Source organism: Lynx rufus, unplaced genomic scaffold (assembly GCF_022079265.1).
Source record: "Lynx rufus isolate CCGP_SWC_20201006 ecotype Redwood Valley unplaced genomic scaffold, mLynRuf1.p SCAF_11, whole genome shotgun sequence".
Classification (NCBI taxonomy): domain Eukaryota; kingdom Metazoa; phylum Chordata; class Mammalia; order Carnivora; family Felidae; genus Lynx; species Lynx rufus.
In genome coordinates this window covers 67,936,132-67,958,680 of record NW_025814825.1, presented here as the reverse complement: position 1 = coordinate 67,958,680, position 22,549 = coordinate 67,936,132, and the positions used below count along the sequence as shown (strand labels likewise).

General features: G+C 58.5%; 1 protein-coding gene across 1 annotated transcript in view; it reads right to left on the bottom strand.

The window, feature by feature from the left end:
* Nucleotides 1-19,513, bottom strand: part of JAKMIP3 (Janus kinase and microtubule interacting protein 3) — a 119,357-nt gene extending 99,844 nt beyond the window's left edge. The window contains 1 exon segment of the mRNA XM_047073636.1: nucleotides 19,446-19,513. The gene's annotated coding sequence lies outside the window, so the exon portion shown is untranslated.
* Nucleotides 19,514-22,549: the final 3,036 nt, after the last annotated feature.

Below are 22,549 nucleotides of genomic sequence, written 5' to 3'. Positions count from 1 at the left end.
ATGGCGGTGGGCAGGTCCCCGGCAGGGCGTGGCTGGCGTGAGGGCGGCCAGAGAAGCTACCAGAGCCCCAAGAAATGCCTGTCTCCCCACATCTCAGCAAGCGTGACGCCGGCCGGCGTGACGGCTGAGAGGAGACCCCGCTGCGCCCCCAGCCTGGTCCCTGACGACTGACGAGGGGCTCGTCTTTGCCGCGCCGGCTGCGTCCGTGACCCTCCGTCCCCTCCCTCACCCGTGTCTCTGTCCGAGAGTCGTCCTTCACTGCTGGGAGGGAGGCCGGTATCTATTCTGGGTACTGACCCTTTGTTGGTAAAGTCCTGGCTGGTCTTTTTCGATGTTACGTTGTTTTCCATCCCGCAGAGACTTCAAACTCAACCACTCTGCCCAGCATTTCCTCTGTTGTAGGATGGTTCTGTTTCTCGCCTAAGAAACGCCTCCCCGACGCGCTAAGGCACCCTCCGAGGTTCCCCTCCAGACGTGTTCCTGTCTTCCGTTTCCGCAGGCCATCTTCTCACGTCGAAAACCTAGCGTGCACGTCCTCCTTAGTGCGGACTCGTCCGTCCCGCCGGTCTGATGCCAGCCTGGCCTCACCGCCTCCTGATTTTACAGGACTCGAAGCCACCTGTTCCAATGTGCTGGTTTCTTTGTCAATCTCCACAAATAGCGCACTGCCTCATTATATAATTTTGTCAGAAGTTTTGATGTCTGATAGGGTTCGTCTCCTTTGCCCCGTTATGTTTCCTTTTTTTTTTTGACATTATTTTATTACTATTTTTTAATAGGCTCCATGCCCAACGTGGGGCTCAAACTCATGACCCTGGGATCAAGAGTCAGATGCTCTATCGACTGAGCCAGCCAGGTGCCCTGCCCCTGCCCTGTTGTTTTCAAACTTGGCATTTTTTTTTTTTTTTTTTTTTTTTTACCGTTTATTCTTCTTTGTCAACTAGTCCAGAGCTGTGGGAACCCTGTCTGGATTCTGCCTGGAACTACACTGAACTTACAGATTAATTGGGAGAGAGCTGACATCTCTTTGATATTGTGTCTCCTTCACATGAAATAGTATAGCTCTCCCTTTATTTAGACCTTTTTTTTTAAGTCTTTCAACGGAGTTGGCTCATTTTCTCCAAAAGGTTTCGCACAACGCTTGATCTACGTACTCGTGGTGCCTGACATCTGTGCTGCTATCACGAAAGGTGTGTTGGGAGTCACCACCGCCTTTCTCCACGGTAACTCAGAAAGTTGCTGTAGAGGAACATTATTTCTTTCTTTTCAGATTTTATTTTTAAGTACTCTCTACACCCATTGTGGGGCTTGAACTCACAACCCCGAGATCAAGAGCCACATAAGCCGCCGAGAGCCAGCCAGGCACCCCCATAATTGATTTTTTTCTTTTTTATATTGAGCTTGTGCGAGCAACGGCCTAAAATTTCTTCCCAGCTCTGACAGTTCATGTCTACATTCTCCAGAAACGGGCATCCTGTTCCTTCCTCTCCAGTCTTTACACTTTCAAACTATTTTTCCCATGCTCTTGTGCAGACAGGACTCCCAGTGCACGTTAGGGGGAAGTAACACAGTTGGCATCTCTCTCTTACTTCCAACTTGAAGACGGGTGCTCCTGGTGTCTCGCCACCAAGCCGATGGGTTCTGTTCCTCAGGTTAAAGAACGTACCTGCATCCCAAATCTGCCAAGCGTGCGTTTGTACACACTGTGGGGGCTGCTGGGAGTTCCGGAAGGCTTCTCCTGCTTCTGTTAGGGGAACCGTATGGTTCTCTCCCCGTCCCTCGGAGCCGGCCTCGTGTCCCCCACCCTGCCCCAGGGTCGCCTGCCTGGACCCCTCTCACCATTGTTCCCATTCTTCCAAGCCCCGAACCTGGCAGAGGCACAGCCCTGACTCTTGAAAGTCTCCCTAAGATGTTTCCCACCCAGACTGAGTGGCGACAGGGCTGGTGGGCATTCGTAGCCCCCTCAGGAGGGGCGGCCTTTCGAGGGTCCGAGCGCGCGGCCGGGTCTTAGTCTCCGCTCGCTTCGGCGAGGCTTTGTCTGGTCTCCCCGTCCCTGCGCGGGCGTGACGGTGCGGGCTCGGGCAGGAACAAACCCCTGCCCGCCCAGCCGCTGGCTGCAGACCCTGGGTCACAGCTCTGGGTGTCTACGCAGTCTCCTGACCCCAGATGGATCTCTCTCCCTCTCCCTCTCCCTCCCTCCCTCTCTCCCCTGTAAAAGGAGCTGGAGACAACTCTGGACCCTTCAGCCGTGCTGGGAGCAGGCAAGGTCTCCCAGGCTGTGCTCACCGGCCACCTTGCCAACAATTCCTTTCACCCCTTAAACTGCAGCCCCTCCGCCTCGATACCACGAGCTTCGAACAAAATGTCAACTTCCCAACCCCCCTCTGGTTCTCAAAAGCCAGCTTCTCGAAACCTGAACCCCTGTGGGCGAGCCCGGCCGGGAGAGTGATGGGCAGCGTAGACCCTGGGGACCCCGGCTCCGACTGTGCACCCGCCCCGTCCCGTCCCGTCCTGAAGCGGCCCCTGCAGCCTCCTCTCCGAGGAGCACACAGTGGTGGTGCGGTCCCGAGGCCAGACGTCCCGAGGGACTGTCCTCCAGGCCCCGAGGACAGGGTAGCACAGAGCCACTGGCAGGACCACAGCCCGCTGGTCCTCCTGCTCAGCAGGACAGCTTGGCGGTCACACGCGGCCACGGGTGCTGCGCAAAACGCGGTCTTTACTCGAAAATGTATGAAGCTGGTGTGTTAAGGTCCCTCCTGACTTGGACAAGTGAACGATTCCACCTCCATCCTCCACACGGTGGCCTTGCTTCAAGCAAGAAGATTCTTGACACATCTCAGCTCCTACTGAAGACCCCGGACGGACCCCCCACCGCGGCAGGACAAGTGTGTCTCCTGGGGGTGGAGGGCAGCGTGGACACCATCTAGGGGGCTTCACTGCGTGACCTTCCTAGGAATATGGCAACTCGGTCCCCGGCACAGAACCTTCCGGAGGAAAGCCCCTCCCGCCTGGGCCACAGGAGAGGAAACCCCAGCCCTTGACCTGCACAACTGCTCAGAATCAGACAGGAGAGGATCGCCATCCAGAAGCCTGGACGGCAGGCCGTTCCACCGTGTGAGCGCCCGTTGGGGGACGGCTCCCGCCCACCGGTGCGTAGGGAGCCTGGGGACAAGCACGGGAGCACAGGACACAGAGGGCCACGTGTGCCCGGAGCCCCAGAGCCGGAGGAGGGCTCTGGAGCTGGGAGGGCGTGGCGTCACGAGATCCAAGCCGAACCTTCTATTTTCTTTCTTTTTTTTTTTTTTATTTTTTTTTCAATGTTTTTTATTTATTTTTGGGACAGAGAGAGACAGAGCATGAACGGGGGAGGGGCAGAGAGAGAGGGAGACACAGAATCGGAAACAGGCTCCAGGCTCCGAGCCATCAGCCCAGAGCCCGACGCGGGGCTCGAACTCACGGACCGCGAGATCGTGACCTGGCTGAAGTCGGACGCTTAACCGACTGCGCCACCCAGGCGCCCCATGAACCTTCTATTTTCAATAGAACTTTCCACCAAGATCAGCTGCGATTTTCCAGAAACCCTGTGGACCCCCACTCACTTCACTAGTGGGTGACTAATCTTTCCACTCACACACCCGTATCAGAGCGCGTGCGACACGGACACACGCAAGCAGGGCATGTCCATCCCCAAGGTGTGGCAGCAAAGCCTAGCGCCCTGGGGAAGGGGCTCACGCCGTGCCCACTCCACCTCCTGTGGGGGAGGGGCGGGTCACCCCCCCCCACCCGCACCTGCCCTCCAGGGACACGCCCTGAGTGTTGGCTGCTTCTAGAACCCATGAGCCCCAGTCCCCCCCTCTCCCCTGCACACAGCCTGTACCCTGACCGAGAACCCACAAGGACGCACTCACCGGCACCACCGAGCGGCCCCCAAGTCACCGGGTCGGCCCTGGTCAATGACCGGAGCGCGGCTGGGGCTGCAGGAGCGCAGGTCCCCACCTCTCGCGCCCCTCTGGCTGGGTCGTCCCTGGAGCCCCTCCCCGCCGTGTGCCCCAGTGCGCAGGGCGACCCGGCCCATTGTGCCCGGTGCTAATTAGCGTGTTTCGTCCAGAGCCACAGCGAAGAATGCCGCATTCATGCTGAGGGGCGGAGTGGGCCACTGTCCCTGGCTCCCCTTTCATGAGGGTCAAAAACACAGGACACAGCTGTCCTTGTTCCAGCCCCAGCCCAACGGGCCCGCTGAGGAAGAGCGGGAGGCAGACAGCACACACTCCTCTTGCCCGGACAGCTGACCGCCAGCTCAACGCGGGGTGCTGGGTGCCTGCGCCCTCGTCCCCGCAGCCCTGACGTGACCCCGCAGCGCAGCGGCCGGCTGTCGCGGCCGTCCCGCCCACGTCCTTCTGTCCACCCCTCCTCCAGCGCCGCTCCGGTGGGATCCCACCCAGGGTGCGCGGAGCAGGGACCAGCGGCCGACACAGCCCTCGTGTGGGCCTTCCCTCCGCCCCCCTCCCCTGGCCTGCCCCTCCCACCCCCCCTCCTATTCCCCGGGACCCCTTCCTAAAACACACGCCCCACACACAGGCCATTTTTCAGGTCTGTCTCGGGGAGGAAGGACTCCAGGGGACTAGGCATGCCCACAGTGGCTGCAGAGAGCTGCCTCTGGGAGGGGCGGCACCAGGGAGGGGTCTGTCACCAGGGAGGAGTGTCACCAAGGTGGGGTCTGTTCCCCAGGGAAGGGTGTGGCACCAAGGAGGGGTCTGGCCCCAGGGAGGGGTCTGTCACCAGGGAGGAGCGTCACCAAGGTGGGGTCTGTTCCCCAGGGAAGGGTGTGGCACCAAGGAGGGGTCTGGCCCCAGGGAGGGGTCTGTCACCAGGGAGGAGTGTCACCAAGGTGGGGTCTGTTCCCCAGGGAAGGGTGTGGCACCAAGGAGGGGTCTGGCCCCAGGGAGGGGTCTGTCACCAGGGAGGATTTGTCACCAAGAAGCTGGGTGTGGCACCCTCAATGGCGGTGGAGCAGGACGAGGGTGGGTGGAAGGTGGGAGCAGAGGGTCACTCTACGTCCGGGGGGTCACCATCGCGGTCACACGGTGCAGCCGGTGGGTGGTGGACTTGTGTCACGGCATGGTGGCCTTGCACACAGAGGATGGCAGCTAGACTTGCCCAACTGTCAACCTCAGGCGGGGAGACCCCAGGGGCAGCGGGAAAGGAGCCCCTGTGCCCACTGAGCACGGGGTCCAGGAACCAGCTACAAACACAAGTCCACCAGGAAGATTGTGCACGGCCTTCGCGGTCTCTGGTGCCAAAGCGAGGGCCTGGGAGGAGGAGACGGGGTGTCCGGGTGTCACTCTGGGCTTGGAGAGGCCGCGTCCCCCGCCCCCACAGCCGCCTTTGTCACCTAAGGAAACTAAACACCCCACGGTGGCGGAGGCGCCCAGAATCGGGCTTCCAGCTTCGACACGCGCGGCGTGGAGTGGAAACCGGGGGGCTGTGTCCGCGGCAAAGCCCTGGGGCGGCCGGTGGCGGGACAGGAGCCAAAGGCATCCCCTCTGTTCAAAGGCAGCCAACGGCGGGGCGCAGGGAAGGGGAGCCTCACAGAGCAGCTCACGGAGAGCACCCGTCGGCAGAACCATCTGGGGCCGGATCCGCGGGTCCTGAAAGGGGGCCCTTTGTTCTTCAAGAGTGCACAGCGCTGCCTCTCCCGGTGACGGGGACGGGGGTGTCCACACGTGCATGGGAGCAGAGCAGGAAGGGCGCAGGAGCTCCGGGGAACCCGCTCTTCCCAAAGCCCCACGGACTCTGGGGGGGCCCCCTTCCAGGCGGCGAGGCCTGCTATTGGGGAGGGGGGTCTCCCGGGGGCAGTCGGGGCTCCAGGCGTTAGTGTTTCAAAGGCTTTCTCTGCAACCAGCAGAGAGGAGGCCATGTTCACAGGGCGATGAAGAAACTGGTGCCCACAGGGCGGGCAGGGGTGTGGGCAGGACAGTGTCCTGCAGCCGCCTCAGCCCTCACCGGGCCTCAGAGCCCCACGCGAGCAGCACCCCTACTTCTCAGGGAGAAGCTTGGGCTCGGAGAGGTGAGTGGAGTCCCGCCAGGAGCGAGGAGGCCACACTGGAGTCAGATTTCCAGCTCTCGAGCCAGACTTTTGGAAGACAGGCCCTGGGTGGCCACTGGCAAGCTGGCCGGGGGGACAAGGGATCACCAGCAGCACCTCACAGAAAACACAGGCTCGAGTGACATGCGGTGGCAGGGAGGGAAAGGGCCCTGCAGTCCCGCCGCGGCTGCCTGAATGAGAAGGGGGGTGTCAGAGGGCTGGGTCGCCCCCGGGGGAGAAGGCCAATTACTGGGTCCTTCAGCCCAGGGGTCTCACGACGCGGGCTGTTGACCCGCTTGCAGAGAGGAAGGCAGCCGCTCATTAACCTCCTGCTGACCAGCTTCCCAAGTTCAGACAGAATTTGAGATGGAAAAAAAAGTCAGGGAGTGAGAGTGAGCATTAATTAAAGCCACGGTGCCGGCCGCTCAGGCCCCACGAGCTGCTTTGCAGGCCGCTGACTCTCCCCCGGCTTCCCGGCAGTCTTCCTTCCCAATTTGGTCTCTCCGTGGCCTACAGGCTTTTTGGCAAGGCCTGCTTTGCTTTAATTTCCTCCCAAATGTTGGCGGAAAAGAGATGCTAAATTTTAATTGATTCACGACGTTTCTCAAAGCAATTACTCTGAGTGGTGGTTCTCAAGACAAGTTAGCGACCTAGGCCGGTGGCCCAAGTGACACAGCCGTGTCCACTGCGCACGACACTTTGGTCCTTGCTAACCCGCTCCCACTGGAGAAGGAATCTGCTCCCAACCCCCGCGCCCCGCCTGCCCCACACCTGCCTGCCCCAATCAGGTCACCGTTCGTTTGCTCCCACATCTGCCGACGCTCCTAACCTCGGCAGAGCCTTCCAAGTGAGTGACTTGAGAGACGTCAATCCAGAAGTTATTTGCTCAGCTTGTCCACCGAGGGAGCTACGTGGTGGCTCTCCCACACGCACACGACCATTTCTAAAATTCTTGGGAGACAGAAGTTGTTGGGAGAAAGAGAAGGGGGGCCGGGCCTTTCCCAGGCTCGCTCTTTACCCTAAGCGAAGCTTCCCTAGCCCGCTGGTTTCTCCAAGCCACGGTTGACACTGGCCGTAGGCACTGGGCTTAGAAATCGTTTCGTGATGTGGGTTCCTCCTTCCACATCCTCCTCCAAGTTCGCAGAGTGAGGCTCCCTGGTCCCCCTGGGTCGTTCCAAAAGTGAACTTGAAACCCCAACAATATGACCTTGAGCTTACAGTCTTGCTTTCCGTGGCTTTTTGCTAACAGATCCACCTGGACAGAAGCCAACACCTGCAGACCCTCCTTGATTCTCCATGGGGGCAGAGGAGTTCCAGAACTCTTTCCCAGGGAGTGGTGGGCTAGGCTGGGTCAGAACTAACTCCCCTTCCTCCTAAGACAGCAAAATGCTGAGGGGACAAATCCCAGATGCACCACCCCCCCCAACCGAGAGAGAAGTGCCTCACTGAAGGACTCAAAGCAGCTTTTGCCTAAGAAGTCGGCCCGCACCCTGCACATGGACCCCTGCTCCTTAGCCTCTTGCGGTGAAGGAGGCAGGAGAGACCCCTGGTACCTGCTCCAGTGGGGCATTTTGCTGGTCGCCCGCCCCACAGTGGAGCCCCTGGGGGACGTGCTAGAACATGTCCACCCACACCGCAGCCTGACTCCAAGGGGCTGTGGGAAGACGGCCACGGTCGCAGCAGGGAGTCCCCTCACCGAGAAGGGGTGACCACAGATGGTCCTTGCACAGAAGACGGTCTGAGCGGCATCGGGGCTCCAGGTCCGGCCGGGTCTGATATGGTCCCTACCGGGTGCCCCAGCCGCCTGGCAAGGGCAGACGTGACCCTCCTTAGAGAAGGGCGCGTGCGTCCAAGGTCTCAGGGAAACCCCACGAGCAAATGTTTGAGGACAGTGACAAACACGCAGCTAAGGGAGCCAGGAAACCAGGAAGCAAGGCAAATGAGCGAGAACCAGGTTCAAAGAAACAGGACCTTCAGGCACTGCATTTAACCAGCACGGGTCACAAAAGAACAAGTCGCCCTGCTTTTTAAATAGACCGTATTTTTTTTAGAGCAGATTTAGATTCACAGCAAAACTGAGCAAACAGCAGAACTCCCGTACACGCCTGCACAGAACCCTCCAGGTTTATTTAAGGAAATAAGTTGCAAGCTTGAAAATAACTTCAGGGAGTAGAAAACTGTAAGAAGGGATACGCCAAAGCTGAATAAGAAGAGAGGACTTTGTAAAAACAAATATAATAACTGAAATCAGACACCTGGTGGACGCTCGCGGTGGCAGATCGGGCAGCAGAACCGCGAAGGGGGGGGACAATTCGGAAGAGATTACCTAGCAGTGAGCACAAAGACACAAAAAAGAGAACGCACAGAGGAGGGGTACAGAGAGAACGAGAAGCTCTCCCGGAAGGAAAAATGAGGGGGGGAAACTTAGAAGCAGAATTTGAGGACGTAGTGAACAGGATTCTCAGGGTTTGACGGAAGAAAACGTCAAGACGCAAAGTAAGCCCAAATCTAGGCGCATCGTAATGACACTTGAGGGGAAAAAACAGCAAGGACGACAGAAATGGAGACAATCTGCCCGAGGAACCGAGCTCAGGTCGGAAGGCAGGAGGGCGGCGCGATGGGGGCCGGAGGACGGCGGAGTAACGCGCCAACCGTGCCTTAAGAGTACCTGCCGAGCAAGAAGTCTGTCCCCCGTGAAAATAGTTTCACCCTCATCCTTGAAAGAGAGACCTTTTCAGACAAAAAAGGGGAAATAAAGGAACCTCCACGGGGTGTGCCTCGGGCGGGAGCGTGATTCCAAACGGACAGTCCAAGAGGCAAGAAGAGAGGGAGAACGACAGAAGTGTTACGTACAACAGGAAGTCTGAAATCAGTGACTGTGAAACACTGACAATTTCTCGTGGTGTTATGAGAGAAACAGGATGGAAACAAGATGCCAACAACACAAACACAAAATTTCAAACAAGGATGAGCTCGGTTAAAATTCTCAAGCTCCTTTTTCTTCTCTGGGGAAGATTTGGGTTCGCTTTACCTTCAGTAAGATGATTTTGCTGCTACTTTTATGATAATCATGAAAATAACAGAAAACAGACTCCGCGAAATTTAGAGGGAAGGGGGGAAACCCCTCAATCGGTGCAAGATGAGGCAAGAAAGGGGGAGGAGAAGGGTAACAAACAGAATAACACAAAATAAAACACAGTTCAACCCCAAATACACCCCCTAAACCATCAAGTGGAAATTTGAAAACGTACTTCTCAGGTGGACGCAGAACGGCAGTGACGATGTCATCATTCCAAGCACCCCCCTCCCCATCTCCTCTCAACACGGAAATGGAACAGTCAGTGCAAGAAAGCACAGGAAACATCAAAAACATTTTCCACACAGCAAGGTGACAAAACACCGTCCTCCTGCCCGCTGATGGTGTTACCCAACTGCCCCAACACTTACTGGCTTAGAACACGTGTTTTATTCTGCTCGGGGGCAGGAGGGTCGGGACTTGGGGGAAAGCTTAGCTGCGAGGCTCCCTGCCGACCCCCGTGCTGTCAGGAGCGGCTGCGGGGCTGGGCTCCACCCCAGGATGGGGAGTCGGCACGGGCGGGGGTGGTGGGAGCTCAGGTGTCCTCTCCAGGGCGGTGGCCGTGTCCCCAGAGTGCACACCCCAACAGTGGTCTCTCCGAGGGGTCTCTACGGAGGCTTCCTACCAGCCATCCGGGAGCCCCGGGCATCGCCACCGAGAAGAGGGGGAGGTGGGCTCTGCCTGGACCGGGGGACCGAGCGTAGGCACCCCAGCAACGCCCACACAGTGAGGGCCTTGGACCCGCTCCTCGTCCGTCAGAGCCCAGGGGTCGCTAACAAGTGCTTTACCGCGAAAACAGGGTCTCCACTCAAACGGAGCCTCGGCCAGACAAGCCGATCTCGTCAGGAGAGAGATGCTTTGCAATCTTTCAAGGAACACAGAGGAAAGTAACGAAACAGCAAAGCTAAGTGGTAAGTCACAACACGCGGGGCCCTGCGGAGGGGACTTAGTGGCCTACAGCCCATTACAGAGTCCTGTTTGTTTCCTTTTGGTCTGGAAATCCCTTTTGTAATGATCGAGTCAAAGACACGCTGGAAAACACACAGAGCCATTTCAGAGTAGAGCTATTTCTGATAGAGACCGAACAGAGAACGAGCTGCCACCCGGGGATGACCACGCGCCTGCAGGAAAGGAAGGGGGACGGCTGTTCGGTGACAGGAAGGGACCGAGGCGCAGTACTGAGAAAAAGTGGGGCAGGGTCCCGGTCGGCTGCATTTCGCCTAAGACGGGAGAGGGCATGTGGACACACAAATGCATTTGCTGAACCTATTTTTAAAGGGAAATATGAACTAAAAAACTACCTTAAAAATACTGCCACTGAGAGGGTCGCCTGGGGGGCTCAGTCGGTTAAGTGTCCAACACTTGATCTCGGCTCAGGTCGTGATCTCACGGTTCGTGGGTTCGAACCCCGAGTCAGGTTCTGCACTGACGGCACAGAACGTGCTTGGGATTCTCTCTCTCCCTCTCTCCCTCTCTCCCTCTCTCCCTCTCTCCCTGCCCCTTTCCTGCTCATGTTTGCACACGCTCACTCTCTCTCTCAAAATAAACAGGTAAACTTAAAAAAATAAAAGGAAAAGGAAAAATAAAGAAACAAAATATCAGAAAACGATGATACATTTCTCTTAGAATTTCTTCTAGGTTTGTCCTCTGAAAACCTGGAAAATCGTGACCGGCTCAACAGCCACGGGCTCCCCCCGCACTCGGCTCCGACACTCGGGTCTGTGGGGCTTTCCCACTGACAAGAGCCGGGGCCCCCGGGGGATGCTCAGGACGTGGGCAAGGCGGGCACTCGGGATCTGAACGCGAGGCCGCGATGCAAGACTGCTGGGCTCCGCTCAGGAAGACAAGGAGAAAACGTGGGACCACGGGGCCGTGGGGGGGAGGCCGGCAAGGGTCCGGACGAGACGCAGGGAACAATAACCACAAAGGAAGAAACGGATACATCAGACTTTGTCAAAATTTAAAACTTCCTACGACAAGGAAGAGGCAAGAAGTCGTGTCTCACGCAGAACTGGGACCTACCATTCGAGAAGACAAACCAGTGAAAGAGGCAAAAGATGTGAACCCGCTTCACGTGCTGGCCGCCAACAAGCGCAAACACAGCGACTCCGTGTCAGTCTTTAGGGAAACGGAAACGGAAACGGACTAAGACTCAGGTCAAACGACAGACGCGGCCAGGACGGGAGCAACCGGGACTCTCGCACCAAATGCGTGGCCGTTTTGGGGGAACGTTCTGGTGGCCACTCATAAAATAATTCGTACACCTTCCCGACGATGCCCTCCGTCCGCTCCCAGGAACCTCCTCACAGGACGAAAAGGCGCGTCCACGAAAAGATGTATTAAAAAAAGGTCCCGGGGGGCGCCTGGGTGGCGCAGTCGGTTAAGCGTCCGACTTCAGCCAGGTCACGATCTCGCGGTCCGTGAGTTCGAGCCCCGCGTCGGGCTCTGGGCTGACGGCTCGGAGCCTGGAGCCTGTTTCCAATTCTGTGTCTCCCTCTCTCTCTGCCCCTCCCCCGTTCATGCTCTGTCTCTCTCTGTCCCAAAAATAAATAAAAACGTTGAAAAGAAAGGAAAAAAAAAAAAAAAAAAAAAAGGTCCCGCGTAGAAAATCCCGTAGGCTGTGTCATGGGAACGAATTTCCCCCAAATCTCCTCCCTAAACTACACAAATAATTCACATCAAACATTCTTTGCAAAGCCACGTGCTTGGCATTGCGTGAACACAGAGTGTCCCCAAACCGTGAGGTCACCACGAGTAAAAAGGGAAAAGCCAACTGATCCCAGCACCACCGACCCTCACGCTTGTGCCCGGCCACGGGGAAATGGGACGGTGTGGCTGGAGGGGTCGGGGACACGGGGTCGGGGGGGACACCTCCCCGTGTGGGCACCACGGAGTCCGGCCGGTGGCGGGGAGGGGCTGGCAGGCCCCGCACCTGACCCGAGCCTGAGCCTGACCCTGACTCTGACCCCGACCCCAACCCCGAGCAGGGTGGCCCCAGTGACGGAGAGAGAAAGCCGGCTGAGCTCTTGAAAGTGACGAACTCACTGAACAGAGGCCAGCGTGTCATGAAGGACACACGTGTCTAAGAGGTCAGCCTTCCAAACACAGAGCTTCTGGGTAGAAAAAAGGCAAAAAGAGAAACTCTTAATCAAGCAGAGAAGGAGAAAAGAAGAAAAAAGGAGAAGTGTAGGGTCTTTCAGGCCAAGACCCTCTCCTCAAAACAACCCCCTGAAGCGTGGGGACTTCGCCAGGCTGGCGGGAAAGGGGGCCGTTAGGTTAGGGATCTTGTAAAATCCCCCAAACACCCGATGTCATAAACACGAATACAAGTCAAGTCCGCAGATGCCCCGTGCAGAAAATCAGGAACGAAATTTTACACAAGAGTTGATGCAAAGTCTCTCTTGTTCAAAAGCAGCCACGAGGCAGAAGAAACCTGTAAAGCCACACAGAATTATGCCCTGGAGGGCACGGACAACCACCCGGAGTTAGAAATCCAAACACTAAAATGGATCAGAAATGAGAATAAGTGAAAACTTGACTTACCTCAGAAGAAAATAAAAGAAAGACCCGAATTATCTCAGCAATGAGCGCTCATGAAGCGTTCGGGGCCCATAAGAGCAGGGACCGTGGTGCTGGGCTGGGGTCGTGCTCTTGGGACGGGGACGTGCTTGCAGGATGGGGACCTGCTCCCGGGATGGGGTCATGCTCTTGGGACAGGGACGTGCTCGTGGGACAGGGACATGCTCCTGGGCCGCGGTTGTGCTCCTGGGCTGGGGACATGCTCTCTGGATGGGGACGTGCTCGCGGGATGGGGTTATGCTCTTGGGACAGGGACGTGCTCCTGGGCCGCGGTCGTGCTCCTCTGGGCCGGGGTCGTGCTCCTGGGCTGGGGTCGTGCTCTTGGAACAGAGACGTGCTCCTGGGCCAGGGTCGTGCTCCTGGGCCAGGGTCGTGCTCCTGGGCCAGGGTCGTGCTCCTGGGCTGTGGTCGTGCTCCTCTGGGCCGGGGTCGTGCTCCTGGGCTGGGGTTGTGCTCTTGGAACAGAGACGTGCTCCTGGGCCAGGGTCGTGCTCCTGGGCCAGGGTCGTGCTCCTGGGCTGCGGTCGTGCTCCTCTGGGCCGGGGTTGTGCTCCTGGGCCGGGATCGTGCTCTTGGGACGGGGATGTGCTCCTGGGCTGGGGACATGCTCTCTGGATGGGGACGTGCTCGTGGGATGGGGTTATGCTCTTGGGACAGGGACGTGCTCCTGGGCCGCGGTCGTGCTCCTCTGGGCCGGGGTCGTGCTCCTGGGCTGGGGTCGTGCTCTTGGAACAGAGACGTGCTCCTGGGCCAGGGTCGTGCTCCTGGGCTGCGGTCGTGCTCCTCTGGGCCGGGGTTGTGCTCCTGGGCCGGGATCGTGCTCTTGGGATGGGGATGTGCTCCTGGGCTGGGGTTGTGCTCCCCTGGGCCAGGGTCGTGCTCCTGGGCTAGGGACATGCTCGCAGGATGGGGTCATGCTCCGGGATGGGGACGTGCTCACGGGACAGGGTCATGCTCCCGGGCTGGGGTCGTGCTCTTGGGACGGGGATGTGCTTGTGGGACAGGGTCATGTTCTCGGGATGGGGACATGCTTGGGGGATGGGGACGTGCTCCTGGGCTGGGATCGTGCTCTGCAGGCCTCCTATTCAGAGCTATGATTCAGGGAGACAGACCTTCCTCGCACAGAAAGAGACCTGATCTGCACATTTCAAGGGGCTCACTGGGGAACCCTGAGACGCGCCCAGCAAAACATTTGGATTTCAAAACTAAGGTAAAATCCTCAAAGCCTGCAGGCAAAAAGATCAGTTACCTTCCAGAGTCAAAAGAATGAAACGGGTCAGACTTTTAAACCAACACAGAAGCAAGGAAACAATGGAAACATTAAGAAAAAAATCAATGAAAGAAACCATGAACGAAGGATTTCAGAACCAGCCAAGTCCGGAACATCCGCGGTTCCAGAAAGTAAGAAAGTGCTAAATAACAATGATAATGTAATCAAGATCTCACGGAACAGACAAGATGGGGCGTGTGGAAGGAACACAGGTGCTCCTAGGCCACCAGCTGCAGCCGTCTGGTAAACCAGCCTGCCCTGTGGCTGTGGGACGCCGACCCGGGGGACGAAACGGTCGTCCGCGTGTCCGCACCCAAACGAAAATCATCGTGTGAAGAACGAGGAGAAGGCGCGGCTTTTCCCGAAAGGAGCGTTCCAACCAGCCACGTGAGGAGCTCCAGGGCCCCCAGTGGCAACGGCACGGTGACGACCGTCAGGCACGGGACACGCGGAGGAGGCGAGGCTAGCGAGGGGGGATTTAAGAAGCAGGGTCCGCACGCCTCGAAGAATCTCCCCAGGATACCGCCCGGCCACGGCGGAGAAACCCCGGCCCCCGGACACCCAGGCCAGACTCACCGCGAGCGGGAGACAGACACGGACAACTCGGATGCAGGACGCGGAGGAGAGGACACCCGCGCGGCCGCGGGCTCCTTGCCAAAGACACATAACCGTGTTCCGATCATGAGAAAAACTCCGATTCTGGGTATTTTTACAACGTCGCTCCTCAGTAGCCTGCGGAAGCATCGACGTCGGAAGAGGACAGGCAAGACTGAGGACTCGTCACCGGCTGGAGGAGACCAGGCAGACGCAACACCCGCACGCAACGTGGGGTCTGGGGTGGGACCCCAGGGCAGAAGAGGGACGTTGGTGGGTAGGGAGGTCTGAATAAGGTCCGTATGGCGGCACCACTATCGATGTCCCGGTTTTGGTGATGCAGGATGGTTGCAGAAGACGTCAACGCTAGGGAAACCGGATGAGGGGTAAACGGGGCCCCGTGCCATTTTTGCAGTTTTCCTGTATGTCTGGAACTAGTTTAAAATAAAGCTTTTAAGAAATAAGCACGTAAAAAGATACTTAATATCACTAATGGGAAACGCAAATCGAAACTTCAACGAGACACCACCTCACCTCTCTCTCTCTGTCTCTCTCTCTCTCTCTCTCCATATATAAATGAAAAAGAAAACCAGGTGTTGGCGAGGATGTGGAGAAGTCGAGACCCTCATGCGCTGTTGGTGGGAACGCAAACCAGTGCAGCCGCCGTGGAGAACGGTACGCAGGTTCCTTCAAATGTAAACACAGAATTGCCACGTGGTCCGGCCATCCCACTTCTGGGTGTGCACCCGAAAGAACAGAAAGTTAGGGCCTCGAAGAAATACTTGTACACGCGGGTGCATGGCAGCGTTACCCACAATACCTAAAACCTGGAAGCAATCCAAGCGTCCACCGACGGTGAACAAAATGTGGTCCACGCACACAATGGGATATTATCCAGCCTTGACCAGGAGAGAAATCCGGCCACGTGCCACAACGTGGATGAGCCATGAGGACGTTGTCCTCAGTGAAACAAGCCAGTCGCGAAAGGACAAACACCGTCCGACTCCACTTACGTGAGGTCCCCAGAGGAACCTAGAGGAGTCACACTCGTGGGGACAGAAAGCAGAAGGGTGAGTGCAGGGGCGGGGGAGGGGGATGGGGGGTTACTATTTCATCAGACAGAGTTCAGTTCTGCAAGGTGACAAGTTCTGGAGATGGATGGTGGTGACCCCTACAGCAAGGTGAGTGTGCTTAATACCCCTGAACGCACCCTTGAACGTGGCTGAGATGGTCAATTTTATGTGATGTGTGTTTTACCACAATTTATAAAAACGAAACAGAAGAGGGGTGCACGGGTGGCTCAGGTCACGATCTCACGGTTCGTGAGTTCGAGCCCCGCGTCGGGCCCTGTGCCGACAGCTCGGAGCCTGGAGCCCGCTTTGGATTCTGTGTGTGTGTCTCTCTCTCTCTGCCCTTCCCCCGCTCGCACTCTGTCTCTCTCTCAAAAATGAATACACTTTAAGAAAACAAAACAGAACAAACCCACGGACCTGACCTCTGTCTTCCACACATGTTGAGAAGCCCCTCAGCTCTGAGGGTCCAGCTGCCCCAGCCTCGCAGCAAGCGCCCCCGGCCATAGCATCCTGCGCAGCCTGCTCCTGGCCCGCGGGTCCCCACCCTACCCTCACGGGCTTCCTCCAGGCCCCAGGGCTGGCCTGCTCCTCCCCTCGGACGGCTGTGTCCTGAGCGGCCTCTTGGACCCCCAGCCAGCGGGAGGTGTCTCCCGGTTCCCCCAGAGCCTGTGACCTGGCCTCCCGCTGCCCACAAAACATGAAATCAGTCACCTTGTCTGGGACGGGCACCGTGGCCCTCAGTTGGGGAGGTCGGTGAACAGGGACAGACGTGGTCTCTGCCCTCCGGGAGTGGTCAGCAGCCAGACGGACGTGCCTTAAGCCACCGTGAAAACGCATACTGTTTCCGATTCTGTGTCTCCCTCTCTCTCTGCCCCTCCCCCGTTCATGCTCTGTCTCTCTCTGTCCCAAAAATAAATAAACGTGGAAAAAAAAAATTAAAAAAAAAAAATTAAAAAAAAAGAATAAACGGCCATAAGGCTTCCCAAGAGGAAAGGCCGTTGATAGGACCAACTACGTGAAGCTGGTGAAGCCCGTTTTTGCTAATTATCTCCAATATTGTAATGACCCATGTAAATTTCAGCCGCAGAGGAACCGTCAAACCAGAGAGAGAGGACAGAATGGGCGCTCAGCCCCCGGGTCGTTAAAGGGAAGTTAAGCCTGGTGGCAGCCCTCCCAGCCCGACATCCTTCCGCGCTCACGGATGCTGAGGGCCTGGGCTCACTTACCCGGGCAGAGCGCAGAGGGAGGGGACTCTGGGGACACAGCCTGGGCTCGCCACGGAGGGGAGGGAGGAGGGCAAGGCATGGCAGGTAACCTTCAGCAGGAAGTCTGGCCGGGGACAAGGCCTCATCACTCTGCTCCGGACCGTGGCACAGCACCGTGACTGACGACCCGCGGTCCAGGCCGAGCCCTGGCGGGAAGCGTGGAGGAGGGGCACGGAGACCCCAGGGGGGAGCAGAGCAGAGACCGGGACACAGGTCTGGGGTGCGATCCGGGGCCCAGGGGAGGGCCCTTATGTGCCAGGACTAAGAGTCACAGATCCTAACTTAGGACAAGACCCTCCCCCTCTCCGGGTCTCGGGCTCCTCACTTCTCGATGATTCTTTGCGATACTGTCATTTTGTCCTTTGCAGGTTCCTCGAGGATGTGGCCCCAGCCTGGTTCCCTCCACCCTCCTCAAGGCGGGTCACCGGCATCCTCCAGCCTCTCCCAGGCCTCCTGCCGCCCATCCCTTCTCTCAAAGTCATGCCCACATACCTTAACACACAGAAATCAGAACAGAGCCTGGCATAGAGCAGGCTGTGTAACAGGTGAGGGTTTTTTTATCCTCACTATTTCCTCTTTTTATAACAGTTTTTTGTTGCTATGCCATCGTTCACAACCTCTTAGATCTTGTATCATGAAAGCAAACTGCTCGTGCTGAAAGCCCAGATCCTGGAACGCGTCGGTCGTGATGTCACCAGCCGCCCCTGGGAAAGGCAGACACCGCGCACTGGTTCCTGGGGCCTCAGGCACGTGGGACAGGGTGGCTGCAGGAACACGCCGTGGCCCCGGGCATCTGCACTGACCCCCTGCTACCAGTCCATCCCTTCACCCTCCCCCCGTGGGCCCGGTTCTCAGCGGCCACCATCAGTACTGATAATAAATGCCAGTCACGCCTGTGTAAATATCTTCAGCACACGTGAAGTTCCGAAACAACAGCACGTACGATGCATCAGTCTGCTTGAAAATCCTATTTGGACTTGAAATCGTAACTTCATCGGCCCCCAACTGACAGGCACCCCTATAAAAGCTCCTTCTTTCCAACCATAGTCTTTTTGGGAAAAAGCAGGTGTGGTAAGGACTGCTTACTCCCTTCCCCATTAGTGGCCGGGACCCCAACCCGCTGCGGCCAGTTGGTGGTGCTGTTCTGTACCCCACAGAGCAGCCGCTGCCCAGGCGGCCCCTGGATGGGGCGTGAGCGCCACAGCAGGTCCCCAGTGGAGCCCGAGATCGACTGGGCTGGGCCAGGGTTCTTGCTTCTGAAAGCACGTCAGTGTTCTGCCGACCTGTCCCGGAAACGCTTCGAAAGGGGGCATATCACTCCTTGTTACCGAAGTTTACAAGAAGGTAAACAGGTCTGTGAGCCGTTAATGTGGGGGGAGGGGGAGGGGGGACACTGCAGACAGCGGCCAAAGCAAGTCTTAACTCAGGGATGCAGACCGGCTTTCAGAAAGGCAAGAAAGGGGCGGGGGCGTCCCTCCTTCTAACCCTAAACCCCGGCAGACACACCGCCTGGTGCCTTCTCCCCTCCACCCACCCTAAGGCGGGGAGAGCCCTCTGCACCCCCCCAAAGTGCCCACCAGCTCCCCGCTCCCTCCGTGGCACCCAAGGCAGAGAGGGTGCGTCTGATTTCCGGCTGCCCTGCCAGTGGTCACCCTGGTCCCCGTGTTTGCAGACAACGCGCACTCCTTCCTCTGCAGGAAGTGAAACTGAACCAAAACCTCAGGTGCGGCAGGAAGTCGCTGCCCACAATCCTGCTTCTCCAAGAGACAAGGTCAAAGCGACAGGCCGGAGGGGTTTTCTAGGAAAGGTGTGGAGCCCGAGCCTCCCCTCCGACTCCTGACCCGAGTCGAGCCCTTCGCGCTGCGGCTTCCGAGGCTTCGGATACCGTGACCCTCCGACCGCCCTGCCGCCACCCCCGGAAACAGGAACACGTGAAAGCAAAACACTAGACACCGAGGGGGGGTGGGGGCAGCTCAGTCTGCGGTGCGGAAACGCCCAAGTGGCGCGGACCCGGACGACAGCACCTGCGCGCCGCCCACCCGGGCCGGCGTCCCTGCCAGCACAGAGGCCTGTGCACCTGCCGCCGGCTCCCGGGAGCTCCCGCGAAATGGGCGCGATTGAGACAGGTGGCCCGCGGGGTCGCCCGGAGAAGCCGAGAGGAGCCTGGCTCCAGACAGGGGCGTCCCGGCCGCGGGCCCCCCGACCAACAGAACGTCACTCTGCCACCTCCCCCCCGCCCCCCCCCGCCAACCCCGAACCTCCCCCGGGCCACCCCCCCACCTTAACCCCCCCCCCCGCCATCTCCGGACCCCACCCCGGGCCACTCCCGGGCCACCCGCCGGCCGCCCCCAGGGGCGGGGGGGCAGGACGAGCGCGCGGGGCGACCGCCACCCCGCCGCGCAGGGCGCAGGGGCCCCGGGACGCACGGTGCCAGGCGCCGGCGCAGCGCAGAGGCCCGGCGGGCGGCGGGCGGGGGGGCTGGGGGCGGCCGGCGGCTGCTCACCGAGGCTCCCCGCGGGCGGCGGGCTCCGGGCGGCGTCCGACGGCCCGGCTCGGCCATTGCGGAGGCGCTGCGGCGGGCGGGGGGCGCGCGTCACCGCGGGCGGGCGGGCGGGCGCCCCAAACCCAGGGCCCTCCCCCGACACTCCCCGCTGCCGCCGCCGGGCGCGGCCCCGCGACACCCCAACCCCACCTCTTTTCCTCCTCTGCCATCTCAGGCTGGCGGGGAGCGGGTTTGCGTCTACGGAAAGCCGGCGACGATGCTGCCGAAAATAACCCGGGTGCTGCGCAGGGCGGAGGGGGGGCGGGCGAGGCCCGCCTCGGCCGCGCCCGCACTGACCGCCACCCACCCCGTGCTGCCGGGGGCGTCCGCGCTCAGAGCCACTCACCCACACTCCTCGCCGCCGCGCAGCCCGCAGCCCGGAAGACTTGCACGTGCGTGTTTTAGCCGTTAACTCCCGGCTTCCGTCTCCAAACGCTGCCTTCCACGCCCCGGATGAGAGAGAAATGCTCTTTGGAGCCGTGCGTGGAACAATCCTCTCCGTGCTCCGGAACCAGACCCACAATTCCATCGTTAAGCCGCGGGCTCTGGGGCTGCTGGCCTCAGGGTCCCAGCACCCCCACTTCTTCAGGCTCCGGCTCTGGGGGGCCCCCCGGAAAAGTGCCCGCCTCTGAGAGTTGCCGGAGGGGCTCCCTGGGCTGATAGGTGTGGCAGGGCAGGGTAAGGATTGTATGAAAACCGACTCGTGGGGTACGATGGCCCCTGGGAAGGACATTCCTTCTCCCACACCCAGACTTGGAAATCAGCAGACCCCAAAGTTCGGCGCGTGAGAGCAAATGTGTTTGCAAGCGGATGATTCCTGGTGACCCTCGCAGGTGCATGTGCCCCTCCTCCTTTCCTCCCAGACCCAGGCACTTTGGCCGCAGGAAACCCAGAACCGTCCGGGGATTGTTGGCTAAGAACACGTTTGCTAGCACAGAAGCTCACGTGAAGAGTTGTTCTCCCACCACCGGACACCCTGGGGCACCTTCAACTGGCCCATTCCAACATTCCCTGCCATCCGGATGATGGACACGGAGTACGACTTGGAAGTCCCACCGTGGCAGCCCCCGTCTGCCCTTCCTTGGTGAGTGGCTCAGTGTGAAAGAGAACGCGCTCTGTAAGTCTCCGGATGGCGCTCCTGGTGGAGACCTGGCGAGCAGGGAAGGAGAAACTACCCCGGGATGAGCCTTTACTCCGATGAGGTCCCACGGGGGCTGGCGGATCACGGGGGCGCGTGGCGTGGCTCTGGGTCGGTCTCAGCTGCTGGTCTCAGACCGAGCGGGAGGTGCGGCAGTAGCCTGGGCTGGGGATGAGCGAGGTCGTCAGGCCCGTGTGGAATCGCCATCACGCTACGACTGGGGCTCCTTCCGCGAGCGGCTGGCTGCCACCTGCAGAACAGGTGTCTCCCCGTCTGCCGGGCCTGCGTGTGGAACACGGATATTCCCACACCTGAGCCCGCTCCAAAAGGTCCATCCAGACCCCCTTGACCCCATCCTCCCAAGTGGTTCCTTCTCGGTCCCTGAGCATCAGCGTAGGGGAATTTGTCAGCTCACTCTCCTTCCAAGGAAAGTGGAAAACCAAACATGCTGCTTGCAGCCACCCACTGGGTGGGCTCCCCCCCACCATCACCACCCCCACCCCCAACCGGGGCCCGTTCCAGCAGCGCCCCAGCCAAGAGCGTCACCGCACACAGAATCATGTGCACAGCAGGCTCCGTTTCTCAGCCATCAGTCAGTGGGTTTTAGGGAGCTGGTCATAAATCTAAAGATGCGTGGAGGGAAGGTGAGGGGGTCAGCTACCTGCTCGGGCAGCCTATTTACATGTTACTTGAGAACAATCTCGTCTCAGCCTGCTCAGGCGGCCACAACGAAATCCTACAGACTGGGGGGCTGTAACAACACGTGTATCCTCTTGTTGTTCTGGAGCTGGAAGTCCAAGATCTGGGTGCTGGCAGGGCCTGGTTTCTGGTGAGGCCTCTGTCCTGATGAGTGCGGGTTCAGGCTCAGTGTGCAGTGATCCCCTAAAGGTCTAGTGTTTTCCTTTCCCTTGTGCACGATCTGGGGAGTGTGGCTACAGGTCCTTTTCTGAAAGGCCGGGAGGAAACTTTGCGAATACTCACGGTGTTAGCACAGGATCCTTCCCCAGGGACACCCCAACCTCTCCTTAATTAAAAGGATGTGGTGTCTGTGAACTGATTCAGGTCTGACCGTCGTGTGAGGGCGGTGACTTCTAGGATAGTGACTCAAGTCCAGTTCTGCTCACTAAATTTAGAGTTTGCTATTTTGGTCGGATGGGTCGAATAGGCCCTTAGGGGGCTTCTCATCTAAAGGCTGAGGGAGACAGGCAAGATGGAGGGGATTTATCATGCGCACCCCTCCCACACACCTGCTGTTTCCCCCAGCATGGCATAAAGGCTCTCCCCTCCCCGAGGCATTAAGGCAGACATTGTCAGGGCAGGCGCCTGAATCCCGGGGAAGCCTTGGAGTGGCTGTTCCCGCCACTGGTAGTGGCGCCACCATGAAATGAGCAGTCCTGGATAAGGGAACAGCATGAGTACAGTCACTATGATCACAACTTCTCTATATATTTGAATGTTTTTCAAAACAAAAGGTAAGCATGGATATGAAGATTGTATAAAGCATAACAACCGTTTACAACATAAAATTGTACCAGTTCAGAGGCAGCTGGGTGGCTCATTGGTTAAGCATCCAACTCTTGGTTTTGACTCAGGTCATGATCTCGTAGTTTGTGACATCAAGCCCCACGTTGGCTCTGCACTGACAGCGTGGAGCCTGCTTGGGATTCTCTCTTCCTCTCTCTCTGCCCCTCCCCTGTTCTCTCTCTCAAAAATAAATAAATAAACTTAAAAAAAAATATTGTGCCAGTTCAGTGTCTCTAGCAGCAAATTAAAAACAGAACAAAACATAGGAGTGCCTGGGTGGCTCAGTCGGTTAAGCATCCGACTCTTGATCTCAGCTCAGGTAATGATCCCAGGGTCAATCAGGAGCCCTGCATTGAGCCACAATGAGCGTGGGGCCTGCTTGAGATTCTCTGTGTGTGTGCAT